Source organism: Callospermophilus lateralis, unplaced genomic scaffold (assembly GCF_048772815.1).
Source record: "Callospermophilus lateralis isolate mCalLat2 unplaced genomic scaffold, mCalLat2.hap1 Scaffold_63, whole genome shotgun sequence".
Taxonomy (NCBI): domain Eukaryota; kingdom Metazoa; phylum Chordata; class Mammalia; order Rodentia; family Sciuridae; genus Callospermophilus; species Callospermophilus lateralis.
Genome location: NW_027514713.1, coordinates 12,418,359 through 12,439,312, shown reverse-complemented (window position 1 = coordinate 12,439,312; position 20,954 = coordinate 12,418,359). Strand labels below are relative to the sequence as shown.

The window sequence follows — 20,954 nt, the reverse complement described above, 5'->3', positions numbered from 1 at the left end:
TTATTTTTTAGGTGATGCTAACAATCAAATCCAGTGCCCTGCACATGCCAGGCAAGCACGCTACCACTTGAGCCATATCCCCAGCTCCTGACTACAATTTTTTTAATTAATTTTTATTGTTGGTTGTTCAAAACACTACATAGCTCTTGATATATCATATTTCACACTTTGAGTCAAGTGGGATATGAACTCCCATTTTTACCCCGTATACAGATTGCAGAATCACATCAGTTGCACATCCATTGATTTACATATTGCCACACTAGTGTCTGTTGTATTCTGCTGCCTTTCCTATCCTCTACTATCCCCCCTCCTACCCTCCCCTCTTCTCTCTCTACCCCCTCTACTGTAATTCATTTCTCCCCCTTATATTTTTTCCCCTTTCCCCTCACTTCCTCTTGTATGTAATTTTGTATACCCCTGAGGGTCTCCTTCCATTTCCATGCAATTTCCCTTCTCTCTCCCTTTCCCTTCCACCTCTCATCCCTGTTTAATGTTAATCTTCTTCTCATGCTCTTCTTCCCTACTCTGTTCTTAGTTACTCTCCTTATAACAAAGCAGACATTTGGCATTTGTTTTTAAGGGATTGGCTAGTTTCACTTAGCATAATCTGCTCTAATGTCATCCATTTCCCTGCAAATTCTATGATTTTGTCATTTTTTTAATGCAGAGTAATACTCCATTGTGTATAAATGCCACATTTTTTTTATCCATTCGTCTATTGAAGGGCATCTAGGTTGGTTCCACAGTCTTGCTATTGTGAATTGTGCTGCTATGAACATGGATGTAGCAGTGTCCCTATAGTGTGCTCTTTAGGTCTTTAGGGAATAGACCAAGTAGGGGAATACCTGGGTCAAATGGTGGTTCCATTCCGAGGTTTCCAAGAAATCTCCATACTGCTTTCCAAATTGGCCGCACCAATTTGCAGTCCCACCAGCAATGTACAAGTGAACCCTTTTCCCTACATCCTCGCCAGCACTTGTTGTTGTTTGACTTCCTAATGGCTGCCAATCTTACTGGAGTGAGATGGTATCTTAGGGTGGTTTTGATTTGCATTTCTCTGACTGCTAGAGATGGTGAGCCTTTTTTCATGTACTTGTTTATTGATTGTATGTCCTCATCTGAGAAATGTCTGTTCAGGTCCTTGGCCCATTTGTTGATTGGGTTATTTGTTATCTTATTGTCTAATTTTTTTAGTTCTTTGTATATTCTGGATATTAGGGCTCTGTCTGAAGTGTGAGGAGTAAAGATTTGTTCCCAGGACGTAGGCTTCCTATTTAACTCTCTTATCGTTTCTTTTGCTGAGAAAAAAACTTTTTAGTTTGAGTAAGTCCCATTTGTTGATTCTAGTTATTAACTCTTGTGCTATGGGTGTCCTATTGAGGAATTTGGAGCCCGACCCCAAAGTATGTAGATCATAGCCAACTTTTTCTTCTATCAGACGCTGTGTCTCTCATTTGATATCAAGTTCCTTGATCCACTTTGAGTTAACTTTTGTGCATGGCGAGAGAAAGGGATTCAGTTTCATTTTGTTGCATATGGATTTCCAGTTTTCCCAGCACCATTTGTTGAAGATGCTATCCTTCCTCCATTGCATGCTTTTAGTCCCTTTATCAAATATAAGATAGTTGTAATTTTGTAGATTGGTTTCTGTGTCCTCTTTTCTGTACCATTGGTCCACCCGCCTGTTTTGGTACCAGTACCATGCTGTTTTTGTTACTATTGCTCTGTAGTATAATTTGAAGTCTGGTATAGCTATACCGCCTGATTCAGACTTCCTGCTTAGCATTGTTTTTGCTATTCTGGGTCTTTTATTTTTCCATATGAATTTCATGATTGCTTTCTCTATTTCTACAAGAAATGCCATTGGGATTTTGATTGGCATTGCATTAAACCTATAGAGAACTTTTGGTAATATCGCCATTTTGATGATGTTAATTCTACCTATCCATGAACAGGGTATATTTTTCCATCTTCTAAGATCTTCTATTTCTCTCTTTAGGGTTCTGTAGTTTTCATTGTATAAGTCTTTCACCTCTTTTGTTAGGTTGATTCCCAAGTATTTTATTTATTTTTTTTTAGGATATTGTGAATGGAGTGGTTTTCCTCATTTCCATTTCAGAGGATTTGTGGCTGATATACAGGAATGCCTTTGGTTTATGCGTGTTGATTTTATATCCTGCCACTTTGCTGAATTCATTTATTAGCTCTAATACTTTCTTTGTAGACCCTTTTGGGTCTTCTAGGTATAGAATCATATCATCTGCAAATAGTGATAATTTGAGTTCTTCTTTTCCTATTTTTTTGCCTTTAATTTCTTTCGTCTAATTGCTCTGGCCAGTGATTCGAGAACTATGTTGAACAGAAGTGGTGAGAGAGGGCATCCCTGTCTTGTTCCAGATTTTAGAGGGAATGCCTTCAGTTTCTCTCCATTCAGAATGATGCTAGCCTGAGGCTTAGCATAGCTTTAGCTATTTTCCAATAGCTTCTGTCAGTCCATTCTTGCTATGTTAGTAGCATTGTGATTGTGTAATATGTGTTCTCATGGACAAATATGTTAAGTACATTTGTTTTTAATTACTTTTGCAGTTGAGGTCACATGTAATAGATATTAATGGCAACCAAGTGGAGAACCCCATTGACATTGTCATCAATGTTATTGACATGAATGATAACAGACCTGAGTTCTTGCACCAGGTGTGGAATGGGACCGTTCCTGAGGGATCAAACCTGGTAAGTTTGAAGATAAAAATTTGAAGATGGTTTCAGGAAATGCTATATAACCAGCACCATCATATAAGCAAGAAAAGGAGAAATCACATGAGGCTTTTAGTGTCATTTTCTTTCATTCATATGCTTTTAGGTAACATAGGAAAAATTGTAGGATGAAAATGGAAAAAATATGCCTCTTACTGCCCACATGACAATTTTTTGGTAATAATATATTCACATGCTAATTTTCATTAATAGATTTGCTATGCAGATTTATAACTGAACTTCATATTGGTTAAATTACATACTTGATAAATTATTGGCAGCCTGCACAATGTCTAATGTGATAATTAAGTCATGCCAACACTCTCTACTACCAAATTTTTAAAATTCTTGGGCATTTCATCAGGTTTTTTGTGTTTTTTTTTTGGGGGGGGAAGGGGGGTACTAGGGATTGAACCCAGGGGTGATTATCACTTAACCACATCTCTAGCCCTTTTTATTTTGTATTTTGAGACAGAGTGTCTCTTAAATTACCTAGGGCTTCACTAAGTTTCTGAGGCTGGCTCTGAACTCCTGCCTCAGCCTCCCAAACTGCTGGGATTATAAGAGTGGCACATGTGCCATCTCTCTGACAATTATATTGTCAAAGGCTTTTGTGGGAAACTAAATTAAATATCATTGCCAAATAACGTATGCATAAACTTAAATATTTTTTTTGGATTTTTGAAAATTGCAAATAGGTTTAACTTTTTAAATTTTTATTTATTTTTTTAGTCATACATGACATTAGAATGCATTTTGACATATAGTACATTCATGGAATGTACATACATCAATCAAATTGTCTATTCTCTTCTGCTGCCATTCCTATCCTCCCTACTCCTCCCCTCCTTTCTCTCTATCCAATCTAATGTGACACACTTTTTAAAAAAATTTTTCTCATTACAACATCATATATGTATTCTGTATAACAATGAAGTTCTCCTTCCATCTTCTGTGTAACTCCTCTTCTCCCTATTTTTCCCTCCCACCTCTCTTCCCTATTTAGTGGTAGTCTTCTTCTCACGCTCTTTCTCCCTATTCCATTTTGAGTCACCCCCCCTTATATCAGAGAATTAAACAATTTTTAACATTGATATTTTTAAGAAGCTGCAAATATCATGTATGTGGTTAGATTTTTGGTATCCCTCTGGATAGCCTTATTTAGTACAAATTGATTTTGTCTTTTATTGGCACTTGCCCCTTAACCCTAAGGTTAATTTATTCACCAGATTTGAGTACTAATAACTGCATTAATTCTACTAACATTTAAAGACATAAGTTCAGAGAAGCATACTTATGGCATATTTTGTTGAAAAGGCATACACTGATGAAGGCATTGAAATACCATGATATATCACAATCTGAGGACAAATAGTGATTGGGTAGGTTTCCACGTGAGCTTTCTCAGGGTGGCAGTCTGAGCCTACTGTGTTCTTATGCACCTCTGTGTTTTTCTTTATCTGATTTCTTCTGCCAGGAAGTTTTTCCTTTGCCCCTGTCTTGGACCTTCCAATTCCCCACATTCTGATTCCAGTTCTGCTTGTACACTTTCCTGAAATGGCTCACTCTAATGAAACTTTTATGTCCTTTCTCTCTTCTATCCTGACCATTTTCTTACTGGTTCTCAAGGTCATTTTTTTCAACCATCCATAATCATCATCGTGTGAGTGAATTATCAAAGTACCAACTCATAGAGATTCGTGCTTCCTAGATTTCTGGCTGAGCCAGCTTTTACTGTAATGAGATATCTGATTATATATGTCAAAAAAACACATTATACTCACCACAATAAATACTATTGACAGGGATTTTAGAAGTTGGGATTTTTTGATGATTTATTTGCTATAGGAGCATTCACTTGAATCGGATCGAAGAAAACACTGCTATTGTAATTAATTATATACACAAGATAGTGCTAGAAGCTGTATAATAAAGTAAAATGAGCCAATCAAGATTACTTTATTCACAACTCAGCTGCAAGCTTAACTTAGGAGTTAGGGATATGCCTGTGACATTGTACCTATTAACTCTGGCTGCCAGTGGAACCATTTTCTAGGAATGTTTTTTGAATTGAATTTGGATTTGCAGTAGTACTTTTAGATCAATGATATTTGGAATATGTATGTCTTTTCACCTCTTCCATTACTGTATGAAATACTATTCTTATATGCCAATAAACTCAGCATGGGTGCCATATTTTATATGAGATTACAGGGTATTTTTCAATATTCTCTCTTGAATGCCAGGTTGCTCACATAGCAAGTCGATTTAGCTCTCTTCACAATCCTAATATTTCTCTTTCATTCACACTGTCATTATAAGATTCAGAAATGGGGCGTCATTATATTTTCATCTGTAATGCTCCTATCACACTTAGCCTGGCTGTTTTATGGCAAGAGAGAGGCATGGAGAACTAAAGATAGTTTTTCTACAGTAGAGCAACCACGTTTAAAAATCAGAGACTGTATTTAGTTTAAAGGTTGAAAGCTTGAAGTTAGGGCATAATCATGGGTAAATCCATCTTCCAGTGGCCAGAGAGAGGCCATTCACTGTCCTTTGGAGACACTAATGCAGAAATAAATTCCATACTACAGAACTGAGGATTAGATACAATATGCAAAATCATCTTTTCACATTGAAATTATTAAACACAACAGTGAGTTACTGGGGAAAATTATAGAAAACCTTCATTTTTGAAAAGTCACTTAACATAGAAAAAGCATCTATCTTGGATGGTTTATGGTAATTTCTGCCTGAGGCCAGGGATAAATCACTTTGACTTTTTGAGACCTCACACAGGCTTAAAATTCTTTTATTTCTATTAGAATTCACAGTTTCCTTTTTGTCAAAAATCATTTTAGTTGTCATTCTCCCAGGGTATATGACACCTTTAAGGGATGGAAGGCCCTAATCTCTGAAATGCTTACTGAGATTCAGCCTTTGATTTTTCTTTAATCTGTTGAGTTTAAAAAAAGAAAGAAAGAAAGAAAGAAAGAAAGAAAGAAAGAAAGAAAGAAATCATTTGTTTCTTAGTGTCTCCAAACCTAAAGCTGCACTACCACATTATCCAGTCTTCAGCTTTTTATCTCCATTGGACATATTACTAGGGGTGACTTTTCCTGGCATTTTCTTTCTTTCTCCAGCCTTGTGTCTTTATTCTTGTTGCCTGCCCTTTTTGCACAGATGGTCCATGACTGACTGCTTCACCATGATTGAATTCTGGCTCAGCCTGTTCCAGCCTATTTGACCTTCATTAGCCTCTAACCTCAGCTTCTGCATTTGTAAATGGAGATCACAACTCGAGGTGTATCATGGGGTGGCTCTGAAGATTGTGCAACGTGATGCAGGAAGCATTCAGCAGTGTCAAGTACATCTTAATGACATTTTCCCTGTTTCCACGCATGAAGACAGAATGTTTCTCATGGCAAAGAAGGAATGACACTTCCTGTTTTCCAAGCCTATTATTTTTTTAACTGTGCCCTCAACTCCTTGTTCTGCCCTGAAGGCACTGTGTTTTTTTTTTCTTTTGTGGTGAATTCTTTATTTCATGTAACTAGTGTTTTCTCCTTGTCTTCTAGGTTGTGGTCTAATTGTCTTTACCATATACATCTACTAGCTAATACAAATCTGTTCAGACATCATGATTTTCTCAGTTTCACCATGCACATCTCCTGTATTCCTTCCTTCCTTCAAGCTTTGAGGACTGGTTGGGAAACTCCTATTAAAAATTCTTAAGAAGGAGCTGGGGTTGTGGCTTCAATCCTCAGCACCACATAAAAGATAAAGAAACAAACAAACAAACAAACAAATAAAGGCTCTCTGTTCATCTACAACTAAAAAAAATATTTAAAAAAAAAATTTAAGAAATTGACATCAATGGGGACCTGAAGAGCTAGGAAACTGAGGAGGTAAAGGTGCTTGTTTTTCATTATATACCTATTTATTCTTTTAAAATATCATACCATATGAATGTACCACCTTTTCTAAAAAATAGAGTTTTAAAACTGAACCATTAAAAAATAATAAAAAATAAAGACTCCCTGCATCACTTTTTCCTACCCTGAGTATAACTGCATAGTGTATTTGGTGCTGTGATTCATTCCAGTTGCTGTCACTTCATAACACCAATACCATAATCTGATTTTATTTACTATTTTATCCAAGTAAATACAGCATTGCCTGCCATATAATAGAAGTTCAGCAAATCTTTGTCAAGGGAATAACTGAATGTCTTTAATCTCCTCTTTCACTGATTTCAATCCAGATCAGTGTTTTTAAAATGTACTCCACACGTATAATGATTTTGGTTGATACAAGTAGAGGACCCTGTAGGAAGAAAAGCCCTCAAGTCTTTTAGATGCTACTCCATCAAGTACAGATACCAGAATCCAAACATCCAAAAATTTATTATGTTTATTCTTTACACTTATATTTATGGCATGTGAAAGCAGTTTTTCATTCATGGTACTGCTATCATAAATAAATAAAGCTTTGAAAAAATATGGATAAATAGGAAATGACTCATAGTATAGAATTATGAGGATATGGGAGAATTGGGAAGATGGTGGATGCATCACTGTGGTTTGAGAAATAGCTAGTTTGTGCTCTCAGTATGTTTTAATAAATAATCATAATTACCCATGTAAATAAGAAGATGATTTTACCCTAACCTGGAATGAGTTTTCTAAGGTAATACAAGGCTGAAGGTTTTTTCTCCATTCACTCATTCATCCACAAAGTCAAATCATCCATGACTTGCTCGCTGTCTGTAAGACACTGTGCTACATACTGATGAGACAAACAGAGCCCTGGGGATGGAAGTGTATAAGTATGTGCTCACAACACACACAAGCATGGTGGGGCAAGAAGAGTATGAAATATGATAACAGCAATATAAACTAGAAAGCGTGATAGAGATGCATTGCAGTATCACACTCTTGAGGACTGGAGAGCTCCGCCTCAAGGATTTTCAGAAGTCACTAACAAAATGACTTTGAAGCTGCTTGTTTGGCAGGCTCAGAATGAAGGAAGGATATTCTGGCCAGGGTTTCTCAACCAGAGAACTATTGACATTTTTTGCTACATAATTCTTTGTTGTGGGGACATGTCCTATTGCATGTTCTGCATAATTTCTGGCCTTAATATATTAGAGGTCAGAATTATTCCTTAGTTGTGACAACAAAATTGTCCCCTGGCAGAACACAATCACCGTGGTTGAGAACCACTGGTCTAGGCAGGAGAATTGCCAAGTGCAATAGCATGGGGTCATGACAGTGCATTTGAAGATAAATATAAAAAGCTCAAAGTGTGAGGTGTATGAATGACAGAGGATAGCTTTGGTAACATGAGTAAGTCACAGAGAGGAGAGGATTGATTAAAATCTTGATGAGTTGAGAATTTATCATATCACAAAAAGTAACAGAGAAAAAGTTTTGAAGCAGAATTCCCTATGTCCATTATAATACTGTGAAGGTGAGAAGTCAATTTGTAAGGGAGTCTAAATGTTAGCCATTCAGAACCACATACCCCATGAGCGATTTAGGCAAGAAGCTCTGAATGGTTTTGTTACTTAAAATATAGGTTATCAAACCTTCCTTACTAAATATAAGACCCTTTTACAGTTAGACATTTGAAAATGTAGATTACATTATTTACCAACATAAGAGATGTATGTTAGAAATAACAATGTTCTCTTAAAACTTAAAAGATTTCAAGATGAGCTTGAAGCAATAGGGAATTTCAAGACTCAGTTACTGATCCCAATTATTTCAGCCTGTGCAAAATTGTATGTATTATGCCCATATAATTTTAAAGATATTCATGAAATAGTCAGGAAACTGCTCAATTTTCATATCTAATCTATTGGGAGGGTTTTTTCATCTTCTAAAAAAAATAAACTCCATTTTTTCTTTTTAATTGTTTTTTGAAAATGTTCATCTGTTTCTACAATCTAACAACTATCAAAAATTGGCATTTCAAAAGTCACAAAAATTTTTGTTTTCATAACTTTCAGTGGGGACACTGAACTGAATGCCCTGCAAAAAAATTATCTTAGTAACCACGAGAACATTGAACTAAAGCAATGCTCAGGACTGAGAAAGGAAACCATTGAGAGACAATGTACACTTCTTATGCATCCTCTCAAAGTGTTGTGGGTTCAGAAAAATTTAAATGGCTCAACCAGCACTATTTGTTTGTGGGTTTTTTAATTAATTCAGTAAAATGTGGTATTTTGTCTTTTAAAAGAAAAAAACAACTAAAATAATAACTGGTAGAGGCTGGCATTTGGGAGGCAGAGACTTAAAATCTAATGTGTGTCTGTACCTCCTACTCCTTTCTTTTCCTTGCCCTTTCCTCTAACAACTAAATCAAAAGCTACAATTTGTATCTGTTCCGTCCAAGCTCCAGAAATCCCTTAGGAATGGACATTCATAACGGGAGCTATATTTAGAATCAGGGGAAACGGCACTTTGCAGTGATCATTGTTTTCTTTTGTTTTTTGGTTTTGTTTCCTATGAAGAAGTGAGTCTGGTTCGGAATGTTTTTAACATTTATGAAAATGATCTAAATATTTTTATCTGTGCCAGCTTCTACAGAGATTCAAAATTATTTTAGATACTGTTTTTTTTTTGTTGTTTTTTTTTTTGGCTAGGTTTTCCTAATATAAAACTTTGTCAGCCAGTACTTGTAGGCTTCTCAGACAATCAGAAGACTTGCTCTTAGATACATTACAGCTTGATTTGACTCCTTTCTAAAATAGTCAGTCTGGAATTTGAAAGAACTGAATGCTTGTCAGATAATAGTCATCTTCATGGAAATGTATCCATGTCTATACCCATTATAACTGTGTGCTCAAAACAGTGGACACAATGAGTATCATGTCCAAATACCCACCCATTCGGACCCTGCCGGCTGCCCTCTAGTGGCCATCAGGAAGTGCCACATGAATAAAGAAAAAAAAATCTAGACAATTTGCTTTTGGTAGAGAGGGACTGATCTTTCTATGCAGAAAAAGTGGAAAAGGATTTCATTACCTTCTAGGATTTATTTAGATATTTCACAAAGGCAATATCTGAATGAAAGTTCAAATAATGCATTGTTAAAGATATCTGTAAATCCTGTTTCCCTGAATGGCCAAGAGTCAATTGCATGGCTTACAAAAGTGGTTTTACTTAAAATGTTATTTCTCGAAGCTATTGTTCTCAGTTTATTGTGCACTTACACAGTATTAAGAGTCTATATTTCTATAGGATAAAGACTATTTCACTATAATTTATATATAAAATTTCTAATCAGCTCCTAACACATCCAACAATCAAACTCATTTTCACTGGAAAAAAAAAAACCAGCAGACTTCAATTATTGGCATTTGCTACACACCATGTACCTTAAATATGATATTTAGTCAAATGTGGAGAACTAAGATGAGGAATACAGGTGTGTTTTAATGTTATGTATTCAAACTTCAATTTCTTGGTTCTGGATTTTGTATCAGTATATTATTAAAACATTTCTTTATGTTTCTTATTTAATGTTTATGGTTTAGCCCATCACAAGTTATTTTGTTATAAGAAGCAAAGCAGAGAATGGGGTCTGAAGTTTGATTGCACTAGCCACACACTTGGCAAATGATGACAGATAAGCCTGAGGGCTCACCTGTATAATGAGGAAACCTGTCACCTACAAGGATGCTGAGAGGTATGAACACACCTAGATGGTAAAGCAGCTGCTCAGTCTACTCAATGCAGTAATTTGAACAACAGACAAAAGAATCATGTTCCAAGAAGTTCTGGCTAACTTAGGGTTATCTGTACAAATGTATTATCCAACTTTGAGAACAATATTGAATTAGTTCATGAATATTGATCTCCATTTCTTTTTCTTTAGCTTTTAAAATGTGAGGCAAATAAAATACTGACAAATAACTCACTGTAGGAGGGGAGATTGTTGCAAGATGAACATGCTTCCCATCCCCTCAAGCATCATGGGGAAACTAGGGTGTTCTGCTGCTGTGTACCTTTCCCTGACAATCCTCTGTTCCCTCTCACATGCCCTCCTTCACTCATTCACCTGAAGCCTTGACCCCCTCTTCTGCAACCCTTGGCTGTTCAGATGCAGCTGCTTGTGTTTCCTCTCATGGTGACTGGGAGCATGGCTGCAACCCAGCAGCCTGAGTGGCCCCCAGGATTTTGTATAAAGAAATAAAAAGTAGTGTTGCCCTGTGTTTTCATTCATTATCCAAATAATATATGCTCAGGACCTAAGAAAGCCTCTCCCTTAGAAAAGCTTACATTCCAGTCAAAAGTAAATTTTGAAAAAATAAATTCTATTTCAACTTGCAATTTCTATGAACATGAAAAATGCAGAGCAAAACAGAATGGGGGGTTTCTGAGAAGCTGGGTGGGAGGGGAAAGTTGCACAAACTCATGGGGGGCAATAGAGAATGTCAGGGGACACTGACATGGAATCAGACTTGGAGAAGGCTTAGTATAATTTTCTCAGGTAATGCTTTCCTGACTCTCACTGTCAACACAATCAAGGCCAGAGTATGTGCCCATTGCAAAATATACTCTATCACAATTGTCTTTTTATACTGATCATACACCATGAAGTAAAGCAAGAGCAATATATATATATATATATATATATATATATATATATATATATATATATATATTTCATTCATTACCATTCAACCATCACCACTACCAATTTCCAGGATCTTTGTATCACTCCTAAAAGAAATTCCAGTCCCATTAGTCATCCCTCTCGCTGTCTTCTACTCTCAGGCCCTAGCAACTACTAATTTACCTTTCATCTCTATGAATTTGCCTATTTTAAACAGTTCTTATAAATTATATAAGATGTGACCCATTGTGTCACAGTACAGGAACAAAATAGGGGCTCCATAAATATTTGCTGAACCAATAGAGAAGCAGTATAGAAAGAAAGAATTTGTGGTCTAGGAAAAGATCACAAAATTTTAGAGGTAGGAGAAACTTTATATGGCATCTAGTCCAAATATCTTAATTTTCTAGGTGAGAAAATTTAGATCTCCCAAAATTTTGGACTGACCCAGGGGTTGTCAGACATAGAGTGACAGAAGTGAGAATTAAAACACAAGGGGTTTGATTTACAATGTAGGAATTTTTGTAGACTGACTTCCCATAATAAAAGTTCCCTTTTTCTTTCACTTCATCTAATATGATGCATTGATCAGTACCTCCTTAGGTATTGGGCTTGCTTACTTACTTGTGTCTAAACATGGTTTTGTCTCTTTCTGATGTTTCAGGATGAACTTGTTTCAAGAAAAAGAACCAAATTATTTCTCAATATAACCAGGCCCCTTCAACCTCTAGTATTTGGTTGCTACTATTGTTTCTTCCTTTAAGCAGGTGTTTTGTGGAGATCTCCTACTAAAGTACAAGCCCTGCTTAATTTTGAAAGCTCACAAGCTGACAGCTCCAGGAAGTATGAGTCTAGAGTTCACTCCTTCTCAGAGAATAGCTCTGAAATGTATTGTGTCCCCTTGTTCTTATTCATTATCTAAAAACTAAAAATATATTTCACAACTAGGGACTTTAGGAACAGAACTCTATAATGCTTTTTGCTTATACATTTCTTTACATACTGGATCCACAAACATGTGAAACTCTACAGGGTATCCATATTATTCACTCTTGTTTGATATGTTTTCTCTGTGATGAAGATTGATGATCTTGAGAATAAAGATTTCTGTGATCTTTTTTTTGGAAAAAAAAAAAAGCCTTACCTCTTGACCTCCACCACAAACTCTCTATTTTATAATCATGGCAAAATTACTATTTTACCCTTCAGTTTGTGAGTCCTATACAAAGATTAGCCAGCTGTTGTTTTTTTTTTAATTGAGAAGTAAACCATTTTTCGCCCTCCATTCCAAGTGAAGCAAAACCCACAATCTCTTAAGTTTGTCCAAAAAGTCATACTTAATAGACTAATGATTACTTTTTTAATACTAAGAATTTATATACATTTTCATCAAACTTCTAAAACCATAGTTCTTACAGGAAAATCTCCTATCAACTGAACAATAGACAACAGATGAGTCTCACACTAATGAGATTTAAGCCCTTTCAGGGGCAACAACCAGTTTTTCCTTTCTTTTCACCAGGTGAGCACAGCCACTGTCACATTTTGGTGACTGGCCAGTGTTAAGGTCCAGGACACTGGCCACCTTGGCCTGTTGGGAGAACTGAAGTCTACATAAATTAAGGGGCAAACCCTCCATAAGGTGAGAGAGAAGTGCAGGCCATCCCAGGAGACTGGGGGCCACCTCATTCATTTCCTGGTCTGCACCAGGCAGTCATTACAGGGGGAACCTGCCAATGGCAGAGAGAACCTGATAGGTGGAAGAAGACCCCCAAAACTCCACAGGCGCCTTGGCCCAGGGCACAGCCGGTGGCTGCCTGGAGGCTAATGATGGCTGCAGGGTCCTAATCCAAGCCCCTCCCTGAAGTGCCTCCAAACTGAACCTTAAGCTTCTAGACAGCCAGATGCAGGGGTTTCAGCACGTTTTTTATTTCTTTCTCTGTCTCCTTTCTGTAAGGTTTGGAATTTTTCCTGGTGGAAATTCGGGGGGTCACCCATGGCCTCCCCTCTGTCGCCTGCTCAACCCTGCATTTCCGCTTGTCCTCGGAAAATTTAGGAACCTCCGGGAAAACTTTAAAATTGAACTTCCATTTTCAAGAAGAACAAAATTTCAACATGAAGAGCTCTGGACTAACAGGGCCCAAGTGCCCTTTCTCTGGAGGCAAGGCCTAGGACAGTGCTCACCTCAGCCGTCAAAGCCTCCCTCTCACCCTGTTGCCCTGGTTCCTGAGCCTTTTCCAAAATTGCCTCTTAGTTCATGAATAATCAGCCCCGCCTTCCTAGGTGGGGCGATGCTTCCTCATGAAAAATAAACTGGACTTCTTGGGCCAGCGAAGCTTCCTCATGAATAATCTGCCCAGCCTTCCTGGGCGGGCGATGCTTTCTCATGGTCAATGTATTTTTCGCTCTGGGCTTTAAGGAAATGAGGCAGAGCTCAGTCTCATGAATAAGCAAAGCAGAAGAGAGTGGCAGATTATGCTCTCCTACCAGGCGGGGCCCCTCACAGCCTGCTCCAGCTCTCAGTACAGAGCCCTCCAGCAGCCATTGCTGCATCTCTCCCGCCTTTCTGAGGGTCGCTTCGTGCTCCTGGGCTGGCGAGACCCACACCAAGCTCCTGCCGCCTCGGGAAGTTGGCGTCTCTGGCTGCTGTGCCTGGGTAACCCATAGGTCGACGACAGCATCCTGGGGCTTCTTGAGGCAGTGCTGCCCTCTGAGGTGAGGCGCCAGCTGGGCGGGTGAGGTCCCTGGGGACCTTGGGTCTCCTAGGAAGGGCCGCTGAGCTGGGGTTCTAGAAAGACTGGAGGCCAGCGCAGTGCGGCGTGGGCAGGGGCTGACTAGACCCTGGAGGGACCTGGGGTCCAAGAGAAGGACAAGTTAGGGATCCAAAGGGTAGAGCTCCACAGTGTTCCAGGGTATCTCCCATCATTTCCCCGTGAGTGACCCTCTATGTGTAATTTTGAAAATGAAACAATCTTTACTTTGAGTCCTCTTACCCTGTCCCCGAGCTGAGCCCCTTCTTCAGAGGTTGCCCCTGGCTGCAGCAGGACCAGGGAAATCAAGAGGAAGAGGATTACTATATATTTTCTTATTTTACATCTAAGATTATGTCTTCAATTACATAGGGCAAGATGGTATTTTTAAAAATGTTGTTGGAATAACATGAGCATGGAGAATAATAAACTCTTGTCCTTCATCCAAGCTATACACACACACACACAAAATGGTTTTTAGATTTATTCCACATCTATATTCAAAATCTAAAACAAATTTCCAAATGATAGATGTGCTAGAAAATATTGTACATCTTGCTTAGGAAAAAAAATATGTTTCTGCCACTATTCTCTTTTTCTCCTTGAATATTGCTTGTATGGTTGCATGTCAGAGGCAAGCTCTTTTCTCAGATTGTCAAATTTTACAACTGTGCTTAATGTAGTTTATACTTTATCACTTGAAACTGTCAAAAATATTAATAAGCACTTCCATAAAAGTTACAGAGGTCACTGGCTTGATGCCAGGATTTTGAAAGAAAAAATAAGGAGAAGGTTAAAATAATTTCTTTCCTATATTTCCAAAGCTGTAAAAGGTTTTCACAAAGCCAAATTTTAGGTATCAAAAAATTCCGAGAAGATAAGATATTTTTAATCAAATTTTCAGCAATATAATCTCTATTTTCAAAAAAAGTGAATATCATGTATAATTTCAGGCAATGTGATTATCCTTCAGAATACTTAAATATGTACAACTTAGTCTGGTCTTAATTTAAGTGACAATAATAACTTATAATAAGTTATTATAATTAGTATCATTTATAAATTTTCATATTAACCATAATTTCTCCATTTTATTACTTTATTATTAGTCTTTACTGAATACTATGTATTATGTTACATACCCTATAGGCTTTATTTAATCTCCAGACCAACCAAGAACACATGCTAGCAAGATATGATAATGAAGTCTTTAAACAATTTTACATATTCAAAATGCAAACTGTTTAAAAAGCTATGTTCCTCTATTAATTTCTTTGTATATATATTTAATAACACTATAAAGCAGATGATCCCAAATCTAAATTCTGAAGTAAAATTAAATTTAACTATTTCTACATAAATTATTATTATTATTATTATTATTATTAATTACATGTCCATTTTTTAATTTTTAAAAATTTTAAATAATTGTTTGTATTTGAAAATATAAAGTGTTGTATTACATGAAAACTTAAGAGTTAGCATAAGGAAGCTATAAATAAGATTTCAAAATGAAAATTAAATCCACATAAAAATCCTGTCACTTTCCAGTATACCCCAAATATACACAATTTGTTAATAAATATCACAGGTAAAATGTTTTAAATATATTTCATGTTCTTTATTTTTTTTTAAAGAGAGAGTGAGGGGGGGAGAGAGAGAGAGAGAGAATTTTTTTTTAATATTTATTTTTTAGTTATCGGCAGACACAACATCTTTGTTTGTATGTGGTGCTGAGGATCGAACCCGGGCCACATGCATGCCTAGGCGAGCGCGCTACCACTTGAGCCACATCCCCAGCCCCTATTTCATGTTCTTAAATTTCAGTTCCTTAACTGATTTATATGTCAACTACGTCTGTGATGTTCACTCTCTACATGTTGTTGACTCTGTCTTACTGATATATTTCAAAAACATTTTCCTTCCTAAGAGAGGATTAGAGAGATGATGCTGGGTCTCAGAGCAATATCTGAAGTAGAAAAAGGCTACAAATTGCCATAGTTTTGCTTTCTGTTTCTGACACTTTTGGCCCCAAGGTCTGTTTCATGGGAAGAAAATTTTCTGCCTTTATTTCTTATTAATATTTAATATGTGAAGATATTATCTGCTTGTTATAAATTGACTCCTTAACCTTCCTTAGTGGGATCATTTTAGTAAGTCAAGCAATATTCTATGCAAGTGTCATGTTGGCTGTAAATATATCTAAAATGCTTCAGCACTTCAGAGAAAAGTATATGCAGTCTATGAACTCTGGATAATCCAAATCTCTTTTTCATATTGTTTGTTCAAGGAGAGGTAATCACAATTCACAGATTAATATTTAATTTATATCTTCCCCAAGTATATCTACTAATCAATGTCTTTAAAAAAAAATCTTGTGCACAGAGCCCTTTGCAAAAATCCAATAAAATAAGCATCTAAAGGGTGCTAGAAAGAAGTTTGTTATATAATAGAATGTCTAAGATTGATTTGTACCACATGTATTATATCTGTTTCTGCAAATATAAATCAGAACAAAGTAAAATGTTCCAGAAGAAAGCACCTTTCTTATTGCCATAAAATAGCACCAGAGATTATCTTGGTCAGGTATTCAATATCAGAGAATATCTAGAGAAGATTCAATATATAAATTATAGCTTAATTTTTTAAATTTTCTGTGTATAAGAAGAACTCTGAGATGTCACTAGAAATTCCAAGAAACATCAAGTTAATTCAAGACAGAAAGTCAAGAGTTTAAAAGAAAAGAATGTGTAAGATGAAAAGACAGAAAGTCAAGAGTTTAAAAGAAAAGAATGTGTAAGCTGAAAAGACAGAAAGTCAAGAGTTTAAAAGAAAAGAATGTGTAAGATGTTGAGGCAAAAAATAAAAAATATTTGTGGAAAAGCAATATTGAGAGGAAGAAGCAGGAAAAGAGAAAGGTCAAAAGTATAGCCATAAGTAAAAAATAATAATTAAATAAGAGCACATATTATTATCTTTCTACAAATGAAAATAATGAGCACATACATTATTCTCAAATAAAATGTGAGAACTAAACATTTAATTTTTGTGCAGTAGGTCTTCAGCTTAATAGGAAAATTTTCCTTCTAACTAATTTACCTACTGTGAAGGTGATTGGATTCTGTGTATAAAATGATCTAATTCATTTAAAATAGTAGTTTTCATCAAGTGAATATATTTACTAGTCTCTTCTTTGTGTTTGCTAATCACTAGGTTTGACTTTTATATCTAGACTAAAAGTAGGCAGCCTCTTTCTGGACAGGGATTCCTCAGGTTGTTACAGGCCATTTTGTACCATCCCCACTTTCCATTGCCTCCACATCAATTTAAAAACCTAATAATTTCTTAGCCAAAAATAATAAGTTTAAATATTTTAAAATTTAGAATACATTTGATTTTCAAAGTATTGCATTGTTACCCAGATAAAATTACCTTAAGAAATGAAGATGACATGGAACATTGTTTTCAATGAAATTTATTCTAGATACTATCAGTCCTACAAGTGGCTTTATCTTATGTTTAAATAGGCACAAATTTAGTTGGAAGTTATCACAGTCAATTCAGAATATTTGACAATGAAAAATTATATAATGATAATGATACATTGATTTCAAGTCCTTTTGTTTAATTCCATTATTTCTCTGGCTGACCCACTGTTTCTCCTTGTTCCTGCCAAATTTTAATATTTCTATTATTTGTCTTAGACTTACCACAGTAGTGGTCTCACTTCAGGGGTCAAGTTTTGTTTTGGTATAAGTAAAGTCCAATTGCATCTAATCCCTTATACCATAAAACAGTACCTGAGATTATTTTGGTTAGGTATTCAATATCAGATAATATCTAGAGAAGATTCAATATAAGAAATATTGCTTAATTTCCTAATTTTCTGTGTACAAGAACTCTAAGATGTCACTGGACATTCCAAAAAACATCAAGGTATTTCTTTTCTTTTTTTTAAGAGAGAGGAGAGAGAGAGAGAGAGAGAGAGAGAGAGAGAGAGAGAGAGAGAGAGAGAGAATTTTTTTTAATATTCATTTTTTTAGTTTTTTGGAAGGCACAACATCCCTGTTTGTATGTGGCGCTGAGGATCGAACCCGGGACGCACGCATGCCAGGCGAGCTCGCCACCGCTTGAGCCACATCCCCAGCCCCCATCAAGGTATTTCAATGCAGAAAATCAAGAGTTTAAAAGAAATGCATGTGTAAGTTGTTGAGGCAAAAAATAAAAAGATCCCTAAGGTCATTTTATATGAGTAACAAGGCAGTATTTTGAAAATCAAATATATTCTAAATTTTAACATACTTTAAATGACTATTTTGGGGTAAGAAGTCATTTTGTTCTTAAATTGAGATAGAGTCAATTGAAAGGGAGGATGATATGAAATGACAGTGTCTATAACAACCTGAAGACTCCCATTCTGGAAAGAAGCTGCCTACTCTGCTGATTTTTGTGTTTCTAGCTCATCAAATAAAGGACACATGTTTCTTCTCAGGAATGGTTTTATGAAATTATAAATTAATTATGAACAAATAAATTAAAAGAATTGATATTTTTGTTTTCTTTTTTGTTTTAGTATGTAGGAGTATACAACATAGAATGATGTAAAATCCATGATAATGGATAATAATTATCCAGGAATTCAAATCCTAAACTTCTCATATATCACCTCTTTGCTATTGTGTGAATTACTGAATTTCTTTGTACTTCATTCCTCATATACAAAATATGGATTATAATATTTATAATGATAATTTGTAAGGGTACTTTAGATGATGTGACTTTATAATATTTGTTTTTATTTCTTTTCTCTCCCTTTACATTCAAATAAACCTAATTTAGCATTATTTATTTCAGTTTATATTAATGCATAAAACAAAACTAATTGAGTTCCAAATAATAATAGAATTCCCTATTGAGCTTTTATTTTTGGTTAGGCAATTATTTAATGCTTTTTATGAATAAAATCACTTTTAAACTTAGAGTAATTTATCAGTACAACTTTACTGTTATTATCTTCCTCTTGTAGAGAGAGAAAGCAAGATAATCAAGCTAAAAGCTCCATGTTTACAAATAGAAAGACACAAAGCTGAGACACAAAGCAGGTGTTCTAACCCTTTGTCTTTAAACTTGCACTTAAACCATCAGTTCACATTTAATTTCATTACAAAGTATATTTTTGTTGTTATTCAAGTTTTGAAACTGTTAGAGTCTTGAAAGAAAAAAAAATGAATGATCTGAATAAACTTGAAACTTTGATCCAATAATTCGAGTAACAACAGATGGAAATTACCCAAGAATTTGTTTTGTGCTAACATTTCCTTGAACAAAACCAGATTTTTATTATTGTTAATTGATTCATGAAAATAGTTTCATTAAAAAACAGTTTATACTGCCCATTAGTAATTGTACAAGGTGCTAGAATTAAGAACAAAATTCAGTACTTTCTCCCAGGAGACAGGATTCCTGTGGTGAATAGCTTGCATCATGACAACATAGGCCTTCATTCAAAACAGTTACTTTTTATATTTTTATGACATATTTTCCTATAGAAATTTTAGATAAGCATATCTTATAAAACTAAAAGCAGGTACTCTTTGCATCTTATTTACACATGTATTATGTTTGTAGTTAGAATATTTCTGTCTTAATAATATATTTAGAATTACTAATACTATTAGAAGTCTTTTATGAGGTGAGAGGGATACTGGTGATTAAACTCAGGAGCACTAGGCCACTGAGCCACATCCACAGAACTATTTTGTATTTTGTCTCAAGGAGTTGCTTAGCATCTCACCCTTGCCTAGGCTGGCTTTGAACTTTGAGATAGATTCTTCTATCTCAACCTCCTGAGCCACTGGAATTGCAGGTGTTTGCAAAAGTACCCAGCCTCTTTGAAGTCTTAATTTTATATTAGCAATACATGGCCATCAACTAGAAAATATTAAAATTAAATAGGATATAATTTATCTTTATATCAATAAAATATTTCAATGAAAATGTTTCCTGAAGTTGTGCACATTGTTTATACCATAATTTGCTTTGAAAGATAAAAAGATCTATTATTATGAAAACACAATGAATAATTTTGCTTAGTTATAAAAATAGTTATTAAGCTATTTTCACAATGAACTAACAAGTATACAAATAAATATGTGAATTATTTGATTATTTTTATATCGATGTGTGTATATAAGTGAAAAAGTGAGAGGTATTTTTGTTTTCTTGTATTCACAAAAATAGCACATTTTTGTAAAATAAATAAAAGTGTTATATTTATTATAATATAAAACAATGCTCTGAGAACAAAACCTGAATTGTAGGGTGTTGAAGTCTGGCTGGGCACAATTCACAAGCCACTTGTCAAGCAGGAACGAACTTGATTTTAGCACCCACAATGCACACTGCACACTGCACCATGCGAGCTCTCCAGGAATTCCGAGAGCTTAACCGCCACCTCCAGCACTTACGCGAGCACTCAACCGGAACCCTAACCGCCAACTCCACCCACACGAACTTTCTAGGAATTCCGTGAGAGCTCCTCTGGAACTGCGAGAACTCTGCAAACTTCACCCTGGCAAAACGCCAGGCACCATCCTGATCCAGCTACGACCCTCAACATCCCTGGCTGCGACTGTCAACATTAGGGTCTACTTACTTTCAAGGGTTGTTTAAAGGTGACCCATTTTCTGTAGCATGCGTTACTTTTGGGAGTGCTTTTGTGTGTTCAAGCACAAAGCCTCCTTGCTGAAGTCTTTTATTTTCTTAATTCAATCTACAGTAACTACTTTAAACAAATTTGAAAGTATAATATCACAAATG

At 35.7% G+C, this 20,954-nt stretch overlaps 1 pseudogene; it reads right to left on the bottom strand.

Annotated features, from left to right (window-relative positions):
* Window positions 1-14,050, bottom strand: part of LOC143389682 (zinc finger CCHC domain-containing protein 2 pseudogene) — a 29,906-nt pseudogene extending 15,856 nt beyond the window's left edge.
* Window positions 14,051-20,954: the final 6,904 nt, after the last annotated feature.